The following is a 23,184-nucleotide window of genomic DNA, read 5'->3' on the forward strand; positions in this document are numbered from 1 at the left end:
AGTGAGGTTAAGACGAACCATGATGAAAAGCAAGGGCATGGAGGGCTGGATTGTGGACCTTTGAACTTGTCAATCTGTGGATGTGTGTAAGGTTTCCAAGACACTAAGCAGCAACGAAGCTTGTGAACATTGGTGAACGATCAATGGAAGAATTAGGTAGAACTTGGAGCTCTGGATTCCAGGAAAGTTGTCATTGCTGCACAGTTGACTACGTTCTAAAGATACAGTGGTTTCCCATTATACTGTCAGAGCAGAGTCAGATGAGAGGTTCATTTCTTGCTATAATATGTCTCACATAATAAAATCTGCTTTAAGATTCCATTAACATTGAAGATTGAAAAATAACAACGGAATGTATCTGTGCTGGCCTCACAGTGTCTGCCTTTTGAACCCTGAAGATAACTCACAGAATGGTCTAGAGTCCTAGTTGATCCGATCTTTAAAACTAATGTATCTATATTTAACCCAATTGTATGCTTCCTGTTGGTCTCAAGCCATGCAGACATTTGGAGTTATGTTTTTGTTTAAAATCAAAATATTCAGGTGTGACATTATAGACCTGTAATCCCAGAATTTGGGAGATGGATACAAGATGATTGGAAGACCTTGGTCATCCTGAGCTGCATAACCACACTCAAAGCCAGTCTAGCTTACTTAAGACTCTATAGCAATACAAAACAAAAAATAACAATTAAATACAAAACAAACAAATTAATTACTTTTAGAAAAACTGTTGTTAGCACTGCTACTATACTTAAGGTTCCTGTCGTTGACGCAGAGAAATGCTGTCTAGTGATTAGACTAGATTTCAATTAATTCATTCAGAACTGTGTATAAGCTCGGTGGACCCGAGTTTCTTATTCCAATAGTTGGGGTGGTTTTACACCCCTAATTAAAACTATAAATTAACAATGTGCCCAGGGAAACATACTATGAAATCCTCCTTGGTATACATGCAGCCAGTGTTCATGGTGATGGTCTCTTGCCACTTCTCTCTTCTGCCTACTGGGGACATCAGGTCATGGGTCTTAGAGTTCCCTGCTTAAAATAATCCTTGGAGGCCATCTTCTTTCCTATTCATCAGCCCCATTCCTCCAAAGGCTATTGCTGAGCATGCTTCACAGCAGCTGTGAAAGGGGAGATGCAGCCACTGCTATGGAAGGCAAAATGTCGCTGCTGCCATGGTTTTACCCCAGGAAACTGTTTTCTTTTTCTTTTTTTTAAAATTTATTTATTTATTAAAGATTTCTGCCTCCTCCCCGCCACCGCCTCCCATTTCCCTCCCCCTCCCCAATCAGCTCGAAGAGCAATCAGGGTTCCCTGACCTGTGGGAAGTCCAAGGACCACCCACCTCCATCCAGGTCTAGTAAGGTGAGCATCCAAACTGCCTAGGCTCCCCCAAAGCCAGTACGTGCAGTAGGATCAAAAACCCATTGCCATTGTTCTTGAGTTCTCAGTAGTCCTCACTGTCCACTATGTTCAGCAAGTCCGGTTTTATGCCATGCTTTTTCAGACCCAGGCCAGCTGGCCTTGTTGAGCTCCCGATAGATCATCCCCATTGTCTCAGTGTGTGGGTGCACCCCTCGCTGTCCTGAGTTCCTTGCTCGTGCTCTCTCTCCTTCTGCTCCTGATTTGGACCTTGAGATTTCAGTCCGGCTATAATTCGCGATCCTAGAGAAGCTAAATAAGAAGGAAACTGTTTTCTTGACCCAAGGAAAAGTTCTTGTCAGAAGAAAATCCTGAGCATATTGATTTTAGGTAAACAGTTTGTTTCCCTCCACCACTGACAATCTGGTGGCCCTGGCAAGAGTTTATTCTTGCAAGACTATACGCTTCCTGTCCCGTGTGCTTGACAGCCCCTGTCCATTGTGCAGCTCTAGATAGTCTCTGAGCGCCACTGCGGCTGTCTCAAAATAAATCGACAGAGGGGGAGATCTGGCAAGTTTATAAAACTGTGTATTTCTGAAAAAAAAGTTGCATTATAAAAAGGACAGGAGAGATGTGGAATAATTTATAAGGAAAACCCCGGGAGATAGTAAGCAAATTACAGAGTAAAGCCGGAGCCCAGCAATCTTCTATTCAAGTCTGTTCATTGTTATTCAAGTGAATTTCCCTCTCCCAAGTGGAAACTATTACACAAAACAAAAATATTAGAACTAGAACCCTAGGAATTTGGGCAGTAAAAGAAAATCTTGTTAAAACTGGAGAGTACAGTTGGCTCTGGGCAAAGTTGTCAACATTCTGTTTACCACTTTCCCCCTCTCTCTAGACCTTTCTTCATTTCAAATTCTCTTCTCTCCTACATGTTTCCTCCTTATTATTCTGAGATTCATGTGTCACTTACTGAGTCCTCCATTGTCCGAGCATTTAATACTTTGGATCCAGTGAGTACTAACTTTCCGTGAATAAGCAAAAGGAGATTCCTATTTCATTTTTCTGGATCTTAATCTCACATCTGTGATCAACTTCATTCACCAATGCTGAGAACCTGCACAGCGATATGTTCCAATGTACCTGAGTTGAAAGACACGGAATTGGCACAAAGGAGCCAAAATTGGACAGCTCATCAGTACAATTACATACTTGTTTGTATGTTTGTATGTTTTAGTTTATATTTTTGCTTTCTGGCTGAGGCTACAACCCGTCTTTTCCCTCACTGGCATTCAAAAACTAAGAAAGCACTGAGCTTCAATTAGAAAATTCATCCAGCCTAAAGAAGGAAGTCACTGTGCCAATAGTCACTTATCCTTTCAGCTGGAAGTATAAGAAAAAGGTCCTAAAACTGAGATTTGGGGTGGAAACATGGGTCAACAGTTAAAAGCAAATACTGCTCTTGTACAGGAAATCAGTTTGCTTCCTGGCACCCACAACCAGGGTCTCAGGACTGACTGCTGATTACTCCAGTTCCAGGGGGCTGACACCCACCCTCTTTTGGCTTGCACACATGTGCAGATATATACACATGCACACATGCATGTATGCACACGGACATGCACACACACAAAGATAAATTATTTTAAATAAATAATGTTTCATTTACCAGCGTGAGTAGTGCATAATGTGCAGCGTAACTGAAATCCCAGAGAATTTCAGGAAAATTCATGTTTATTTGCAACCAGATTAACAATGGTTGGCATTCTTGATATAAAAATAATTTGAAGAGGGCTGGCAAGATGGATCAGGGGGTAGTGCATCATCCACACAGGCTCATGACCTGGGTTTGATACCCAAGGGGAGAGAAGAGAACTGACTTTTACGGACTTGCCTTCTGACCTCCAGTGGGAGCCGTAGCGTACTCCTACTTGTACACACATGCTCACACACACAAACACACACGCAAATAATAAAACGTAGAAATTAGGAAGAAAATCCCTACTATTTCCAAAGGAAATCAACAGACCATATAAAAAGGTAATCCATAAATGATAAATGCAATCAGTGACCATGGTTTATTATTTATATTTATTAATAATAAGATAGACTTTTCAACTATGAAAACAACAAAGTGTTTTTGCAGTGTATTTTTACATGAAAATATCTTTTTTCCACTAAAATATGACAAACCAAAAGGATTAGGATAATACGAAATTATAGAACTTGTGAGAAATAATATATGTCAAGCCATGAAATACATAAAAATATGAATTATAATGTTTAAATGGATTGAATGAATTATTCCCATTTTTTCTATATGCTCCCTTATATTCTTTCTATTTTTGCTTCCTATGCCTAGAAGCTTCAATATGTACTTTGCCAAACAAACTTCAGCTTTTACACCATGATTTGAGCTGTGCCTTTCTGTCCTTAGATTGGTGCAGAAGAATTGAACTGTAAAGAAAAAAACAGGTTGTGCATTATTCCATATTATCATCACACCCCGGGCGGTGATTTTGGGCAGGCCTGTTGGAAGTTTTGGCGACAGTGTGAGCAACAGTTCACAGGTCAGCCACATCATTGAAAGAGTAGAATATAAGCGAAACGACCCATGTCAAGACTAGTCTGATCTAGAAAGGGAGTTAATTTGTAGAGAAATCCTGTTTCAAAGGAAAGTCAAACACACAAACACACACAAACACACACACAAACACACACACAAACACACACACAAACACACACACACAAACACACAAACACACACAAACACACACACAAACACACACACAAACACACACACACAAACACACAAACACACACAAACACACAAACACACACAAACACACACACAAACACACACACAAACACACACACACACACACATTCCTAAAAACAAAACAATGACACTAAAACAAAAATCCCCAACCAAGCAAACAAAGTCTCATAAAATAGGGCAGTGGTTAGAACTGAGGTGTCCCACCCTCTCCACAAAGCTCTAGAAACTCCACTGTCATGGCTCAGCTGCCCACAGTGTCTTCTCATAGGACACAAAGGACTCCAGCTGGACTCTGTGAATAGTCAAGTTTCCAAACCTCAAGAATAGAGTTGCCAGTCAAGATTAAGACTCCCCAGTTAAGTTTAATTTTTATGCTACAATCAAATATTTTACATAAAAGGTCTATGACCTGACACACAGTGATACTTTAACTAGCAGTCACAAATTTGACATTGAAACTGAAGTGTGCAGACTGTATTCCCAATGGCAAAATCGAATACAAGGCACAAGCCAAAAGCCCCATGATCAGAAACTTAAAAATATCAATGTGTTACACTTCGTTTCATCAAGAAGGCAATGCGACTTTTAAAAAGTTTTGAACTATGGAGTGACAGACTGAGGATGAATTGTCCATAATAAATTTTAAAGTTCTGATGTTCTGAGATAAAGGCTGTCAAAGGATGATGCGACCATCTTAAATTTTATTATTAGAAGCTGCTATGATTGCCTTACCTTTCAAAGTCACAGAGTCACGGTTAATATCCACTGACATTTTATCTGGAAAATAATTGAACTATATATGAAAAGTATTATGCATGAAATATACATATATATACATATATATATTTAGTATGTTAATCTCAGTACTCTTATTAGGTGTTTATAATCTATTTTGTATATATTTTATAAATGATGGAAACCAATCCACAGAGACAGTAGGATGAGACTTCCCATATTACCAGTTGAACTTTTGTCTCATGCTTCTTTATTTGGTCAGTTTTTGGTAGAAATGATTAGGACAAATTTATTTTACTAAAAAGCCGTCAAATTCAGCCATAGTATTACATAAAAATCATAATATTAATATATTCATCAGAAAAATTAATCAAAGAGCTAAATTTGATTTATTTACTGGGATATCCATCATACTACTTTTGAGGGAGAGAAGTTCTTAAGCCAGTAATAATAAATCAGTTTAAAAATGTGGACATCATGTACTAGAAAAACACTATGAAATCATTAACATGATAGAAAAGAAGATTAAATTCATCCAATTCAAGAATTAGTTTAATAAATAAATTTATGACCTTCATAAGGTCATTTTCATTTGCTTTATATTTTCTAAATTTCCTAAAATCTAAAATATACTGCTTTAATTAGAAAAACAAATACTTTTTGTAAAAAATATTTTCATATAGAAATTTACTTTGTTTTCATATAGAAATTTACTTAACAATATGGTTATGCTTGTGTCTTCTTAGATGAAGGAAGAGGGTGTGGAGCAGATAAGACTGTGTAGAAAGCCAGGTATCTGTCTGTAGTCATGGAAATCTGGAGACTGAGGTACCAAGAAGGCAGTAGGTCAGTCTAGAGTGGGCAGTGAGACCTGTCTCAAACAATAAACAGAATATTTGAACCGACGTCATACCTGAAATTTAGAAGCCAACTAGGCAATGGAGTGCAGAATAAATTCTTGTCCTTGGGCTAGAGACAAAAATCCGTGATAAATCTCTTTGTTGGCACATGCAAGAACCGGATTCTATCTCCCTCACTCCCATAAAAAAAAAAAGAAAAGAAGAAGAGAAGTATTAGCCATACATTCAAGTAGCTTTAATGGAGTATTTCTTCAGCTCTTATTACAATAACTGTAATCCTGGATGATGGATCTGTTTGGAGACTGATAGGTAAGGTCACACCTGATTTATAAGAAAAGAATTTGGGTGAAAATCAGGTGGAATAACTCACAGATATTATCAAAATCATGAAAGAAGTTTCTTTCGTTCAATAGCAGGCTTTGCAGCTTTATTATGTCAATGTCACATAGCTGCCAGGATGGTTTCTTGGTTTTTATGATATGACTCAAGCTAGTCTACCATTCTCCCGGCTGCAGCTCCACTGATCATGAATGTCTGTCATTCACTTTGTATTAGATTCTCGCCCGTGGTCCAGGTTCCTTGGCGTTTTGGAATAATAACTCATGTTGAATGTAGAGGCGATTTCCTGAAGTTATCTCTGGCATCCTTTAAATTTTTCTATTTGCAGATTTCTCAGGTGTTTATAAAATAGTAACTTTAAAAGTCAAAAATGAAAAGAGTGAAATAGAAGGCCGTTTTAGTGGCCTGCCTTTGCAAATCTGTTACCAAGATATGTATGAAAAATTAGTTCTACAATTGCAATGAAATTTCTCTGAAGATTCCCACACTTTGAAGTAAATTGTCAGGTCGATCAAATGACTTTTGCCAAAAGAAAAAGAAAAACAATATAAACCAATCAAACAAACTTACTTCCTTCATGGTAGAATTGAAATTGATTTATAATCCATATAAGAAAGAAATCACTCAAATATTACCTGTTTCTTTATTAAAAATGTCTTCCTAATACAGATAGTATAGCTATTGACAGCATATTTAATTATGAAAAGCCAATAATAGAGTAAAATAGCCATTTATCATTATTTGCCTCCTTTAATACTAACAACCCATGAGCATATGAAGTGAACTGTACCTGTAACTCGGGGTAAGTCTTCTAACCATATACAATTACCATGTAACACACACACACACACACACACACACACACGAAGTGAAACAATTTGAAAAAAAAAAGTAAACTGTATCAGGTCCAATTTCATCTTTATTTGAGAATAGGCTCTTCTGTTGTTCAATTTAAACTTTCTAAATTATACATACAAATCTGTTAAGTCAGATTTTGCAGGCTGAGTCATTATGGTTCTATTCCATGCAGCTTGACACCTAGGTTGGGAGAACTATTCTTTATGTGAGACCTGCTATTCCCATGGCAGCGACAGAGAAATGCAGAAAGAAGAACACATAATAGCTCAACAGGATTCTACCACTAATGTCACGTGGTCAACTGCATATTTGTCATTAGGAGAACAAATTTCACAAACAAGCCAATTTCATAAGCCACAGAATGCATAGTCTCTTAGCATAAAGATCTTCATGGTGGGTCCCTGCATGGGGGCACACTCTTTTACTGGAGGAGTAATGATGATTGAGAACAGTAGCAGTAGCTATAAGAGAGCCTGATTATATCATCTGCAGAGTATTTCCGGTCTGAGTAAAGTATATTGGGCATAATAAAGTTTAATTAAAGCAGACATGTTTATTTTCTTTTTTTAAAAAAAATATTTTATTTGCATATAATGTGAAATCTACTTAACCAGATAAGGACATGAAGACTTGCAAGCATTTAAAAATATTTCAAGACTTGTTGTCATCTTAGGAAACTTTAGTATGGAATAAAATACTTCTGAAGAGTATATTAACATAAACTACCTGAAAGAGCATGCCTGCAGAGGTCCTGGTGTGACTGGCATGCCCTCACACCATGAGATACAAAATATGATCTACTCTACATGGCACTTCCTGTTCTCAAAGTGCTCATACTCAGAAAATGAGCAAAAGTTATATGGCAGTGATAGAGAGATGGAGAACACACCAATATCTACCCAAGACAAGGAGGCATTCCCTTCACCACACAAAATAATCATGGTCCCTTGACTTCTGTCTTCTAGGAGATGCTACCATGTTTTCAAAAAATTTTTATTGATTTTATTGAGCTATACATCTGAGCAAATTGAGAGCATGGGTACCATGAGATGTCACCAATTTTAAGGAAACTGTTTACAGTCTGAAAGTGAAAAGGTATTCGATCACATCATTAAGAACCAGGACCACATGTGTGCAAGCACAAAACTACATCAGTTCAAGGAAACCATTTTTTTCACTTGAGAAATAAATTGGCACTTAGGATGGAATATGTAATAATTCCTAAATTAAACTCAGTCATTCTCATTGCTCTCTTCTAATAAGTGAGTCTAGCCTACAGGTGTCTCTGTGGAGTCTGCATCAAATTGATTGGAGACTAGAGAGATGGGTCAGAGGCTAAGAACACTTGTTGCTCTTGCAAAGGGCTTGGGTTTCATGCCCAAAATCCAGGTTTGGCTCCCAGCACCCACATGAAACAGTTTACCTATAAATAGTTTCTGGGTATATGATACCTTCTTCTGGCCTCATTGGGCACCTGCACACCTGTCGTACATCATACATGTACCTAGAGGCATAAATATACTTATAAAATAATAAATAAATCTTTAAATTGTTTTGAGAACTATCTCATCTGTATCGAAGATGTTGGTGCTTCTTAACACAGATTCACAACTGTTTCCATCATATTTGCATTGTTTTAGGAATAATGAGTAATCTGGAAATTATTGAATACACATGAAAATGAGCAATGATTATCAGCAGAGCCTTCATATAACGGACTCAAGCATCTTGGATACTCAAGGGATATCCTGGAAGAAGTGCTGTGTAGAAACTAAAGACAATTATATTTAGCTTTGTAGCAAAAATGAACTCTCCAGCTGATACATCTTAAACTGAAGCATGCCCTCTAAGAGAACAGATAGGCTAATGGTGAAATAACTCCATCCAAGTATTTCACAACATTAAGGCCAACCCTATCTGCTTCATGCTTATCAAAAAGTCAAAATGTCTCTTAGAATATCTACACAAAAATCCTATTCCTAAACACATCAATTGAAAGTACAGAGGTGTGTGGAAATCTCTTACATACTTATGGCTGACCGAATGTCTTGTCAATTGATCATTATTGTTAGGTTTGTCAGTCAACCCTTACACGATACTTGTGCAACTATTTTCAGCAATAAAAAAAGCACGTAATTCTAAGCTGTTAAATATGATTTCCTCTCAGACTCAGATGGCCAAGGGAAGGCATCAAGCATTGGAGAGTTCATGAAGTTTTATTTTCTATTTTGTGAACTGACCCAATAACAATGAAAACAAAACAAAACAAAACGAAAAGAACATATATTTATATAGCTTCAGCCACTAAGAGATTTTCCCAGGCGTGTGTCAACAGGCTCACTACTCCCTCCTTATTAACAGCTCTGTCCCTTTCCCTGCCTTGCTGTATTGAACATGGGGGTCACAATCTATGCTCCAAGTCAAGTCTGGCCACTTGTTCTGATTAAGCCAATAGAAAAAGGGAAATTAATAGTGGAAATAGAGAAAAGAGATTTATTTAATGTGGCTACACCACAGAGAGGGACAAAAAGATCCAAAAATACCCTTAAGTCTGTGTCCAGGGTCCTGGAGTGAGATCCAAATGTAAATAAAGGGCTAACGATATGTGTATCTGAAAGGCCCCATTAAGACATGGGTCTTCCCACTAGTAATCCATTATTATCTGGATTTTAGTCTCATCCAAGTGTGGCACACGAAGCCTGTCTGCACTCTATGTGCCACCATACAGTTCATGAACCCAACAAGGGGCTGGAGATTGAAACACACAAAGATTCACAGATACAGACCCAGGTCATCCTTGATGCCAAAATGCCCCAAGAATGCCGCCTTTATTGTGTTCAGGGGCAGCTTATATCGGGATAGCCATGCCCCAGCCAAACGTACCAGAAACCATTCTGCTGCCTTCAGGAACTCCTGAGGGTCTCGTGCTCAGAGCAGCTGTAGGCACTCAGATCAGGGGAAAACAAGTTGCTTGCAAGAAATTCAGGATCTGGGGATTCACTGCTCCCAACATCCAAGAAGATGATCTGACAAGTTGTAAGAATTGTTTAAAGTCCATTTCCAGAAGACAAATTGACTCTCGGGCTTTCTGGTTGGAGCCTCTTCTTCTCCCATCCCAAGATTCCTGGGAAAATCCCTATTTGTTGGGGTGAGGGAGTCCATTGTTTCAATAGTCTGGTTGAAAGACAAGAGTGTCCTTAGAATATCTTCATTTCTGCCAGATTCATTACAGTGCTGCTTAGGATGAGGTCACAAAACACACAGAATAAATAAGACAAGAAAGTCATGAAAAAGACTGAGTCCCCGAAGACCACTGTCTTGATGTAGTCAGGGGAAAATGAGGAGAGAGCCCATCACCAGAGGAATTTAATGCAAACAAGACCCAGGATCACCAAATACTACTTCTGGTTAAAATACTAAGTTCTGACCTACCTAGGGCAGTTGGCTTTAAATGAGTTGCTGCAGATGACTCTGTCACCCGTCATCCTCACTTGGCTTTCATTTCTGACCCTCTGTGACCTGACACCTCCAGTCACATGGCCACTACTGAAAAATGCTCGGGAGTGGGGAACCCTGAGGCAAAGCTTGTTTGCAGATTTCAGGAGTAACTTCCCCTTACAAGTTCACAGCAGACTCAACACTGACTTCTCTGAACAACAAAATAGAGCTATTCATGCTCAACCTACAGAATGCCTTGAAGTCTGACTACTGCTACCAGTCACAAAACATTATAAATATATACATATATATGATATACATATATATCATACATACAGTCACATATATATATATATATATATATATTTCCCAAGAGATTAAACTACCTGTTCTTCTCTACTTTCAGTGTTCCCCTTTCTGTTACCCCTTGATCTATGAAAGGATATGTGGCGTTCTTGTTGCCTTGCGTCGTGCCTGTTATCTTCTAAGTCATGCCCCTATTATATGTCTCAATATGTAAAAAGAGAAAGGAGAAAAAGAAAGAAAAACTAAAAGTGGGATGAAAAAAAATATCGGTTTCAAATAATGAGCATGTGAGCCTTTTTGCCTGAGGCCTTCATACACAATTTAGCCAGGAAGCCAGGGTAGATCATGATTTAGCTTTTGACATCTCCTGCCTTCGGGCCAGCAGAGACTAATACCGATTTCTGACTCTGAGCATGCCACAGGAAAAAAAGTGTGTGAGAGAGAGGCCTTTTATTGACTAAATGATAAAGAGGTTTGTAATGATAAATAACAGTCATTTTATTGTGGAATTCCCCAGAAAAGATGCATTCCACATTGTCTGAAGGAGCCTAAAAGCTGAGGTTCATTCCCTAAGGAGCCGAACCTGTTAAACTCCAATTTTTACAGCTAGGGATAGGGGTCACAAATTGCAAGCACCCCTGCCTATTAAAATGGCTCACCCACTAACCCTAGCTGGATTGGGAGCCCATCTTTTGGCTCAGGAAAAAAAAATATCAAAGGCTGGGCCCCAGGGTGGCTTGTGGAAGGTGTCTGTCTGTCTAGTATCTGTCTGTCTGTGTCACATCTCCCGCCTCTAAGGATGCAGGTTCTGATGTAATTCAGCAGCTTCTGAGCTCAGGCTATTGGAGGAATCACTGCCAGATTTGATCGATAGTTTAATTGTAAACTTTGGGAACAATAATGGATAATTTGGCTTGAACCGTCCATTATGAGCAGTGTTGTCTAGGAGAGAGACCTCAAAATTAAACAAGAGTTGGGCTGCATTATTGCATTTGTACAACTCACCCAGCGTTAAATAAATCCCCCTTCACAAATGCTGTCTTGGCATTCTGTGGGGTTCAATAAACGTGGACACGGCAGAGACATGAAGCAAAGAAAATAGCAAGCAGACCAAAGCCAGCACAGTTCACCTGCTGGTTTCATCTGGATATGAAATTATTGTCATGACTTGAACATAGCAATTCTTCAGACTGCTCAAATCATGAAGAAATCTAAATTAAGAGGATGTACTACTGCTTTTCTGTGGAAGATTTTTTTTATTATAGTTTGCTTCTAAAAAAAGAAATTGAATCCAGTGACAGACACAAAGAAACTCAGATTACAAGGTGGTAATAGGAAAAAGGGTCGAGCCTCAGCCATAACATTGATGAGTACTCTGAAAATGTCTAGCTGTACATGATCATTTAAGCACTGGTAGTTTCTGCATGAAGAAACTAAAAGAAGTAATAAGAACATGACATTTTAATACTTTTACTAAAATATTGTATCAGAGAGAGGAAAAAACAGACCAGCAGACTTTTCAAGCAGCAATCCCCGGAACATGTGTTCCCAACCTATACCAGTGGCCCACCTCCATCGGGTGAAAGCCGTGCTGCTCCTGGATGAGGTTTTTCCACTCAACCAGAGATTCAAGGACCTGGGTCGGGCTTCATAAGAGGGCAGGGTTCCTCAGCTCAGTGAGTGTTAAAGCCTGCTGTTCCACAGGAACTCCTCATGGGAGTCTGAAACTATTACCACACACGGTAATACGAGTGGAGAACAGAACGGCTCTGACGGTGCCTGGATCCAAGCGCCACCTTTTTCACTAACTGTGAAAGCTGCATAAGTGAGCCATGACTCAGTTTCCCCATGTTTAAAATAAGGATGTAATGATACTCATTTCACAGAGTTCTCTGAGGATTAAGTAAAATTAACGGTAGAAAAAAGCAGCTACTGCAGAAGGCTCGAAGAACAGTCATAATTCTTGTTATTCTGAAAAGCAAGTCAAAGTCATTAATTTTCAATAATTTTATATTATTTCTGATTCTAATTTTTGTGTATATGGCTCTGTGTGTGGTGTATCTGTTTGTCCAAGTGTCTATGTGTTTGTGTGTCCTTGTGTCTATGTGTTTGTGTGTGTAAATAGAGAACTTCCTATAGCAAAATGCCATCTTCCGGTTTGTATTTGAGGGCAAGCTTCTTTATTAAAGATGGCATTCTGCCTTGCTGGCATATGGGGAGCAAAAGGTGATTGAATGGCTTGTGGTGAAACAAAGGCCTTCATGATTTTCTATCCATCCAACAGGTCATCTCCACTAGAATGACAGTAAATTGCCTTGCAGGTCAACTACACAAATCTATGCTTTCCCAGGTCAGATCCTTACAGCCTATTCTCTTAGCTACTCCTAAGCCACTGAGTTCTTCCTTCTTTCTCAGGGCTTTCCTTGGTCCTTTGGGTTGATCTCAAAGCAAGGAAGCCATAGATTAAAAGCCCTAAGTTCCCTTATGATCAGTCCAGTCTAGGCTCAGTATCACCGCCGATGGTGTGTGACTACGGTCACACACTTACCTATTCCCAGCTCTAGTTTTCTCATCCATCAGATAGTAATAATAAACTTACCTGTTCCAAGACTTCAGAGATTAAAAACAGTCAAGTATTAGCAACATTTCTCATGAAGGACAAGAAGAGTATTTTCTCATGAACAACGTAAATGCTTTCTCTAGTCAGACTGAAGCAGATTCATGCCGGCACAACGACTTTGCATGACTCCTGGGTTCAAGTTTTCCAACTGCATGCTTTGTTTCTGCTAGGGGAGTGAGTATCTGTGTTCTGGATATCCTGACAGTCTATCCAGGTGCCCTGCTCTTTGAAACATAAATAAAGATCGGGACCACTGGTTCCTGAGTCTAACCGCTACATCCTGCCAACCTGTGCCATTTATAACCATAATAAGATGTGGGATGCGTTAAGACAGTTTTAGTACTTTGATAATAAAAGCAGGAATGTCTTTAACATTAAATATAACATTAAATAGTCAGAATTTACCCAAAGTAAAAATACCCTGGTATAAAAGAGATAACTGCAAAAAAAAGAACCATCTATGGAGAGCAGGTTGGAATCTGCACAGTATAGTGAGCCACTCAGATGCAAAGAGGGGGACAGTTTCTGAAGAAGATGACGGTTCTCTTGAAGAGCTACAAAAAAAAAAAACTGGTGGCCAGAGCCAACTCTAAGAGAAAGAATACTCCGGTAATATTTAATGCACTCACATTAGTGGGAAGAACTGTCCTGGAGAGAAGCGAGCATGGCCTTCCTGGAGACTCTGCTACCCCAGTGCCAGGTTGGCACAGAGAGTTTTATTTTGAGAAAAGGTGTGAGATTAGTTGCCCCTGCACGTCATTCTAACTCTCTGACTTTATGATCCAATCATGCTTCGGGGAATTAGCTCCTTGGAGGACTTCATTGAGTCTCAGAAGCTCAGACTGCCAAATGGATTTAACATCTAGGAGCAAGGAGCATGCAAATACTCCATCCGTTCCTCGCAGCCCCTGCTGAGGCTCAGGTGCACAAGTTTTCCTCCTGGCTGAGGTGAAGAGGCCAAAGCGGCAGCATCATGCATGAAGATACCAAGAGCCTCTGACTCGATGGCAAGCTTCTTCCACCCTGGCAGACAGCAGCACACAACCATGCTAGCTGTCATTTAAAAATAATCTCTATATTAACTGTCTGAATGCTACAATAAACACTAAACCACTCTGTAAACCATTTCAAGGAAGATCTCTACTGAGGAACATTAAAAACTATCTCCTTCACTCTGCTCAAGAAAATCTTGGGTCAAATTCTTATTTCTCTTCATTCTTTGAAGATCTCCCCTGTTATTTAAGAACATGAATCTTCCCATCGACGAGATATCAAATGCTGCCTAGAACCACTGTTCATCGTGGACTCTCTTCTTCCCTTTCTGTAGACATTTGACTCATCTTCACTCACACAGGGACTCGAGACGGATAAACTATTTTTTGCATTGTTATTGACAAATACTTACTTGTTAGTGCAATAGACTATGACAATAAGTTATTTGCTATTGACCAAATTTTGACAGTGCCATAAAATATTTTAACTCGAACTGACACAAAAGGAGAAGATCATACAGTCCTTCCTCCTAAATAGTTCCCCGGGGGTTGCCTTGAAATTCTTTTCCCAGAATAAAGAGCCCTCGGGGGACTGGAGAGGAAGTACCGTTGCTAACAAGCTGTAACTATTCGGGAAGATTTTCATTATTAAAAATGCATGTAAAATCAGAATGTTTGCAAACTCGCACCGCCACTCCCGATCCTTTCCAAAACAACAAATTAAGGTGCTCCCCCTAGGAAAGCTTGCTTAAAAATACTTCTCTTTGACCTCTTGATTTGGATGAATGACACATATGTGAATCTAGCAAATTGAATTTTGTGTTCAGAAGTCCTCAACCTACACGCAACCAAAAAAGAGGCTTGTTGAGCATCCCAAGGCAGCTGCGAACTGTGGCTTGGGACTGGACAAAAGATGACATCATTTATATCTTCTTAAAGTTGGAATTGTAACACTCTTTAATTTCTGCTAAAGTTGACAGTTCATTTAGAATTAATTTGTTTTATAATTAATAGGGTTTAATTAAGATGGGCTTCAGGGTTTTATTTTGTCTTATATTTCCTGTTTCAGTGTAACTTTAAACCTTATGACCGGTATCTCCCTGGCTATGAAACTTGCCTAGTCATTATAGGTTTCCAAGGATAGTAACAGGCAGGTTATAAAAATGGGCTCATGGTTTTGATGGTCAGTTTATTTAAAAGCTGTGGGATTTTGTCCCTGTCCTCAAAATAATTTCCCTAACTAGGAAAGCAGAACTTTATTGTTTTAATTTGGTGTCTTTTTCAGTGAAAAAGTTTCTCTGGAGATAACATTCCCATGTTTATTTTGATCAAAAGCAGGAATATCACAAATATTCTTACCTCTGTCTAGATCTATGCTATTTAGCCTCCTGTCCCTATAGCCAATGTCTAGGGTAATCAACTGAGGAAGAGAGAAATTTAATTGTGGGTCAGATTTTAGAAATGTCAGTTTATAACTGGGCAGAGACATCTTGGGGGCCCTCTGGGTACCTAGGAGCTAGTATAGGTTGCAACATCAGGGGGATCCATGAAAGAATGGATCTAAATGTTAATGAACAAATCAGTGAAGGAGGATGGCTACAAGGTAACATCAAGGGCATGTGTCCATTGATTTTCTCAAAATATCTTCTATATCCTAATAGAGGCACCCTGGGAAAGAAACGTTTAGAACATGGGTGTGGGATACTTAGGATCCAAATATATCAATATGCAATTAACATTATGACAGAGAAAATGTGCATGGGTCAGGACATTGTATTTCTGAGTATTGTATCCTTTTATACACTGTGTTAGCAACAAGGGGCAAGATTGCTGCCCTCAAGTATTATGTTTCTTAAGAGGAGCACAATACCATCCTGCATCTAATTTGCAAGCAGACAGCTTGATAAGCAAGATATGTCTGAGCCTGTGTTTCCTCCTTTCAATACATTTTACTCTTTCTGAGCATCTGCTTCCACCACAAATGCTTACCCTCTACTCTTATTCAGACATTTCACTCTTCTTAGTCTTTTCTTCTTTCCAAACATATAAGAACATCCCCAAAAGGCTATTGGTTCCTTGTCTTGAAAGTACACATATCCAGAAGCTTAATGAACAATTGGGGGAGTTTTTGTAGTCTTTTCAAGTCTTTGGCAGACAGCTGATAACTTAAGAACCTTTATTTTTAGCAGACAGACCAAAGTCAGCTCTGGCAGTAAGCTTCAAACACACTAGTCCCCAAGTTCAGCTGTCACGTAAAAGTCCATTTCAGAGATCTTAGGAGTAATATTCTAAGAGCTATGTGGAGAATCTTAGACTAAAGTATATTTTTTTCTTTTTTAAAAATGTATTGGATCCTTAAGGTTTCCTGGAGTCCAAAGGACTGACGTTTGACTTGATAAAAGATTAGGGGTGAGGACCAGTGAGATGACCCTGTGGGTAAGGGCATGTGTCAAGCCTCATTGCCTGTGTTGAATGCCCATAACCACGCGGTGGAAGGAGACTACTGAGCCCATTCAGCCACTTCAGAAACACAATGTGTCACGAACACAGGGAAGGAGGTAACTATGTTCAGACCAAGTACCTGCTTGCGTTAGGAGTGGAAAGGACTCCAGGGAGAACAAAGGGCCTGAGCAGACCAGGAAATATGTAAGCAACATAGAATCTCTAAAAGCAGCAGGCAATTTTAGAGTTTAAATGGTTTAATTTGAAAGAGATAGGCAAGAAGTCAGGGGAGACTTAGTGGCTTGAGTTTGTATTTCATCCTAGGAGTCTGCACTCCTGTTAAGTGACTGTGGAATCTGTTGTGGGACTTTAAGGAGAGAAACAGTGTGACTGAGTTGGTGATCTCAGGCCTGCTGTCCCTGGCTGTACAGTAGATTCATGTAAAGGAACCCACCTTGAAAGGAGGGAAAGAATGAAGGGCCCTCTGCAACACAGACAGCTCTTTGTAGGAAATGCACCTTTCGTGGTAGAAAAGAAAGGACTTGCTCCTACAGAAGGACATCCCTTTTTCTCTGCTTCCCTCCAGAGCTTCATTTGAAAACTCTGTCCCCAGTCTCATTTTCTTTAATTTTTGAACATTTTGACATCGCTAAACATCCCTGACAGGAGGAGCTTTGAAGTGCAATGTTCCGTGACTTAGTTAACGGCTTTCTCCCACGTATCCACAGAACTTCTCCGAGAAGTAGTAATTATAGGATTAGCCCCTACTTCAAACAGGAATTCTTCGAGCACTGCTTCAGCCTTGCTTTGTTTAGTTAATAATTATGTTTTAGAGACTTTGCTTGCTTTCTGAGTACTGGGTTCTGAGATTTGGCTGTTGTGTTCTCCATCAAATTTTAATGTTTCTTTTCCACCATCCTAGGAATCGTGGCTCCAAACCATGTGGTTTCTGCAGCCCATCAGCCTGTTTGATAAGGTAAATCTGTGAGAATGAAGGTAAAACCTAGTTTTCCTTCAGAGATGAGGAGGAGGAGGAGGAGTAAGGGGAGGGAAGAATGAGAACACACAAATTAGTATCTTCTCAAATCAGTGGAAATGTGGAGGAAGGAACTGTGCCATCGTTCCAGGTGCCGCTCCATCACTGTGCTAGGCGATGGGAGGGCCTGAGCACTGAGTCCCGGGTACAGCGGTGATGAACTGGCACTCCTCCAAAAGACTTGCCAGCATGTTAGACTTTCCTGATCCACTCAAGGGAGTAAGCCTGGGAGCCAGCGTGTCTATCACTCATCCCTTCCCGTCAATGCTCCTCAGGGAGCCATTCCATGTCACATCTAGTCAAGGTGCCACACTGTCCCCCTCCTCTTCCCTGTCTCCCTCTTTGGAATCAGAAAGCCTAGCTGGAAGCTTGTGCTTTGAAACTTCCCCCATTCTAAGAAAGATAGAACGTGAGACCCTGTTTCTGCCATATGGGCCCTGATTTCCTTTCTTTCAGAGTCTCTCTCAGGTGCTGGGATCCTGGTGCTCCCCAGAGCTCCCATCATGCTCTTGTCTGTCTGTCTGTCGATAGTGTTAATAACTTCTCTAATAATCACAATATTCCCCCATGTAATCGATCTCAGTGTTAATCCCAAACCTTTTAGCCCTATCCCAAACCTTAAAAATTACAGACTCATTCCAAATTAATCAGGGGTCAGCTAGACGGCTCTGCACTGAGCCTGAAAAACCAGGATCAGGTTTCAGTTCCCATAATGCACAGGGTGGAAGGAGGAAAGTGATTCCCTCAAGCTCTCCTCTGATCTCCACACACATGCCATGGCAGGCACACACACACACACACACACACAGAGAGAGAGAGAGAGAGAGAGAGAGAGAGAGAGAGAGAGAGAGAGAGAGAGCGCTACAACAATAACAATAATTGTTATGATTTATGGCGCGAGAGGGACTTTGGTGGGCCCCATGGCGAATGGGGACCAAAGCAGGCAAGGGACAGACAGTTAAGTCATGAAGAGGGAATTGAGGTATAGAGAGTTTATTTAGTAGGTATTTTGGGAGGGTATTGGAAAGTAGGGGAAGTATGGGGGGGAGGGAAAGAGAGAGAAATAAAGGGACAGAAAGAGAGAAACGAGAGAAGATGGGAAGGGGGAGAGAGACACAACGCTGCCTCTTCAGAAGAAAGACAGGCAGAGAGAGAGAGAGAAACGGGTCAAGGTGGGCTTGTCTCAGTGGGCAGAGGGAGGATGGGAGTGGGCAGAGCTTGTCTCTTAAAGGACAGGTACCCAGGTGACAAGGCAGGCCAGCATAAAAATCATAACAACAATAATAAATAAAAATTGCTTTACTACATTAATTACCTGAGAAATTAGCAGTCAGGCCAACAAAATGGTTCAGTGGCTAAAGTGCTTGTTAAATAAGCCTAAAAACCTGTGTTAAATTTCCAAGATCTATAATCTAGAGCAGTGGTTCTCAACCTGTGGGTTGCAACCCTCATAGGAAAAGCATATCACATATCCTACATATCAGATATCATCAGGATGGTTCATAACAGTAGAAAGCTTACAGTTATAAAATAGCGATGAAAATAATTTTATGGTTGGAGGTCACCACAACATGAGGAACTATATTAAAGGGTTGCAGCATTAGGAAGGTGGAAAATCACTGGTCTAGAGAGAGACCCTACAAGTTGTCTTCTCACACTGTGATACATGTATGCCTGTACTCACAAAAATAACACACACAAACCAACAATAATAATAAATTACTCAGCAAAGCCCTATTTATGGCTCTTCTGTTTTTCCAATGACATTATCTTAGATTAGTAGAGTACACTTACAGTACTGAATCCAGATTTACCTTGCTACATTCTATGCTGCTCCGTTACACCCTGACCCAGGTAGCTTCCATCACTACAGAGGTCTCCCTCGCCCAACCCTCACCCTCCTATGGATCCCCAAACACTGACAAAACGGATATTTGTCTACATAGTTTTATCATCTGAGTGCTTTGCAATATCTGGAATACTACAGAACGTGACCGTTGCAAGTTGCTTTTGTCATTCATTCCGTGCCACTGAGATATACTCAGGCTATCACCCTATCAACAGTTCATGCTTGCTTTTCTTTCCTGTTAAATGGGCTTCATTTTGCCGAGTAGTTTTGGGTTTACAGTCAAACTGAGCAAAAGGAACAGATTCTTGCCTCCTCACATACGCAGCCGCCCTCACTCTCAGCATCTTGTGACTGAATGGAAGACTTTTTGCAGCCAGTGTTCCTACATTGACCTATCTTGCCACACAAGTCCATATTTTACATTCGAGTTAAGCCTTAGTGCCATACAGTCTATGGGGTGAAAGAAATATCGACTTATACATTCCTGCAACCATCATATCATATATCATATAGTCTGTTAAAAAAGCCCCCATTTTCTACCATGGTCAGATTGGTAATGTGCATTTAGTAGACACCCCTGCAATTGCTCATGCATTGATAGCTATCATCACTTTAGCAATGAACACTGCTCCATTATATGGATAGACCACAGTTTATTACCTCTTCACCTAGTGATCAACATTCTGCTTCCTTTCAAGTTTCTACAATTATAAATCAAGCTTCTATAAACATCCCTGTCCAAGTTTCAGAATGAACATTATCTTCAGTCCATTGGAGCAAATTCCCAGGCGCCTGATTGCTAGATTGTATGTTAAGAGCTTGTTAAAGTTTGTAAGGAAGAGTCAAACTGTTTTCCAAGTTGATAGGATTATTTCACAATTCTACAAGCAACCAATGAATGCTCCTGTTGCTTCATGTCCTCTTTAGCGTTTAACACTATGGTATTTTAGATTTTCTAATAATGGTATCTCATGGTTAACTTAATTTGAATTTACATAACTACGGTGGTGAACATATCATAATCTTTGTCCTCTGTGTTTTATTATTGGATGAGATGTCTGTCCAGATCTTCTGTCCACTTTATAATCAAGTAATTTTTATTGTGATATTATACAAGAGTTCTTCATAAACATCTTAGTCACTTTTCAGGTCACATCATCAAAACACCTGACAAAAGTTACTTACACTTTCTTTGGCTCATGATTTTAAAGAGCTGCTACCCTTCATCACAGTGACAAGGCATAATGACCAGAGACACCATATACCAGAGCTTTTTTTTTACATGATGTGTACTAGATATGAACTAGAAGCAAAGATATTCTTTATAGCCATAATGACCAATTCCTACAAAATACATCCCATTTCATAATGTTTCCACAACCTCCCCCGAATAGAAACACCAATGTTCAATGCACTAGCCTGTGAAGGAAAATTTCACATTTAAACCACAAGAATATATTACAGAGGATGGACTTAGAACAAATAATTTCTTAGTCTATGGCTTGTATCTTATATTTAAGTTTCTAATCTCTTGTGGTTAAGTTTTCAAAGAGTATAGGTCATGGTCTAGGTTTACAATTTACACAGACATCAAATTACTCTAGTACTTTATCTTGAATTTGTTGACTTTATACTCTCTTTACTTCCTTGTTGAAGACCAGTTGACTGTGTTTTTATGGTTCCATGATATCTCTTTTATGTTCATTGTTATTATATGTTGGCGATAATCTTGGAGTTGTGTAGAATTGGCCTATCAAGAGAATTTCTTCCTATTTTCAACACTATGTTAGCTATTCTGAGACATGTTAAATTCTGCCACGTTCATTGCTGTTCTTTAGAAATATGATTGACTTTTGTATGTTAAGCTTTTGTTCTATGATTATCATTGTTTATTGATATTAAGGAAATTGTGAGGGGTTTTGGTCAAATCTACTGTATTTTCTATGTAGATAGCTATGTCTTCTTAATGGGAAAACTTTCTTTTCTCAATGGCTGCATACATTTTTATTTCCTTTTCATGTCTTATTGCATCAGCTAGACCTTCTTGTTTATGTTGAAATGATGGAAAGAAGCAATTGTGATTAGAGAGGAAAACGTTGCCTGTTGGTGATTTTAATCTGAAAGCGTTGAATGTCTCTCCATAAATACCTTGTTACCCATCCTATTTTATCTTTTCTTTTGTTTTATCTCTAATGTTGAATTTTGTCCAATGTCTTTTTTTCAGACTCTGTTAATAATCTTCTCTAGTCTGTTGATATAATAGATTATATAAACTGATCTTTTATGTTGGACCTTGCAAACACGGGATAAATCTTAGCTTGCAATAGTATTTTTCAAAAAGTTGAATTTGAACTGAAAGTATTATTATTTAAAAATGTTTTGAATATATATCCTGGAGAGGTGGAGAGATATTGTTCCTGGATAGATATTGTTCTGTGGTTGTGTTCTTGTAATATCTATTTTATTTTACTGTATATTAATACTGAGTTTCACAGAGTAAAATAGAAGGGATCCATCTGGTTCTGTCTTTTGAGAAATATTGTAGAGAACCAATATACTTTTTTCTTCAAACATATGAAAGAATTTAGCAGTGAACTCATGTAAGCCTGACACTTGCTGCCTTGAAAGCTACATTATGTACTTAGTTTCTTTGACAAGTACAAGCTCTTATTTATTTTTTTCCTGTGTCATTTTTGGCGGATTTTTTTTGCAAGTTGATAGTGTTATTGTGTTTGTGGTCACAGAGTTACACTTTGCATTGCTTATACCCTTTTAGTGTCCAAGTCGACTGCAGTGATTTGCTCCTCTTATTTATGATGTCAGTGCTGTGTGCCATTTCTCTTTTCTTTTCTGCCCTTTATCATCACTGTTAAGCAAAAACTCATGCTAATCACATTATGTGATGAGCCGGTTCCATAAAACAGTAATTCCAGTCATTACCTGTCAGGCAACTCCATAGGGTAATAATTAGATAGACCTGCCACTAGCATTAAACGCGTAAGCTTTGCTCAATAGGAAAAACCTGTCAGATTCATCTCTTAAAATATTTTTGCCCTATTTAATAATGTTTCAATAAAAGTAATAAGTAGGGCTTAAGCAGAGCAATTGTGCCATTGTGGCATGTTAGGAGCCATAACTAATAAACAACTGATGCCCCTTTCCCATGTCAGGCCAAGATGATAGACAAGCAGCTATTAGGATTAGGAAAACACTAAATTTTTAAAAAGCATGGCTAACTATTTAAGAATTACGTGAGGCTGCTTTGAACCAGGTATTCTTGTAGTTTCACAGCCTAGTAAATAAGATGTACATTAAGGGCCCATAGAACTTCACCTTCTTTGCCTTTATTTCTATAACAGATACAAAAGATATGAAATGTTATTGATTTGTCTTTCATTACTAAATATGTGTGATAATTTTCAGATAGTCTATAGAAAAGACCCTATGATAAATGACTGTACAGCAAACAAACAATGATGACAACAGTAACGACAAAACAGGGTGTCATCTAGTTCAGTCCGCCATACTCTTGTGATCATCCACTTCGCGCATGCTAGTA

The sequence above is a fragment of the Microtus pennsylvanicus genome, chromosome 4 (genome assembly GCF_037038515.1).
Source record: "Microtus pennsylvanicus isolate mMicPen1 chromosome 4, mMicPen1.hap1, whole genome shotgun sequence".
Taxonomy (NCBI): Eukaryota; Metazoa; Chordata; class Mammalia; order Rodentia; family Cricetidae; genus Microtus; species Microtus pennsylvanicus.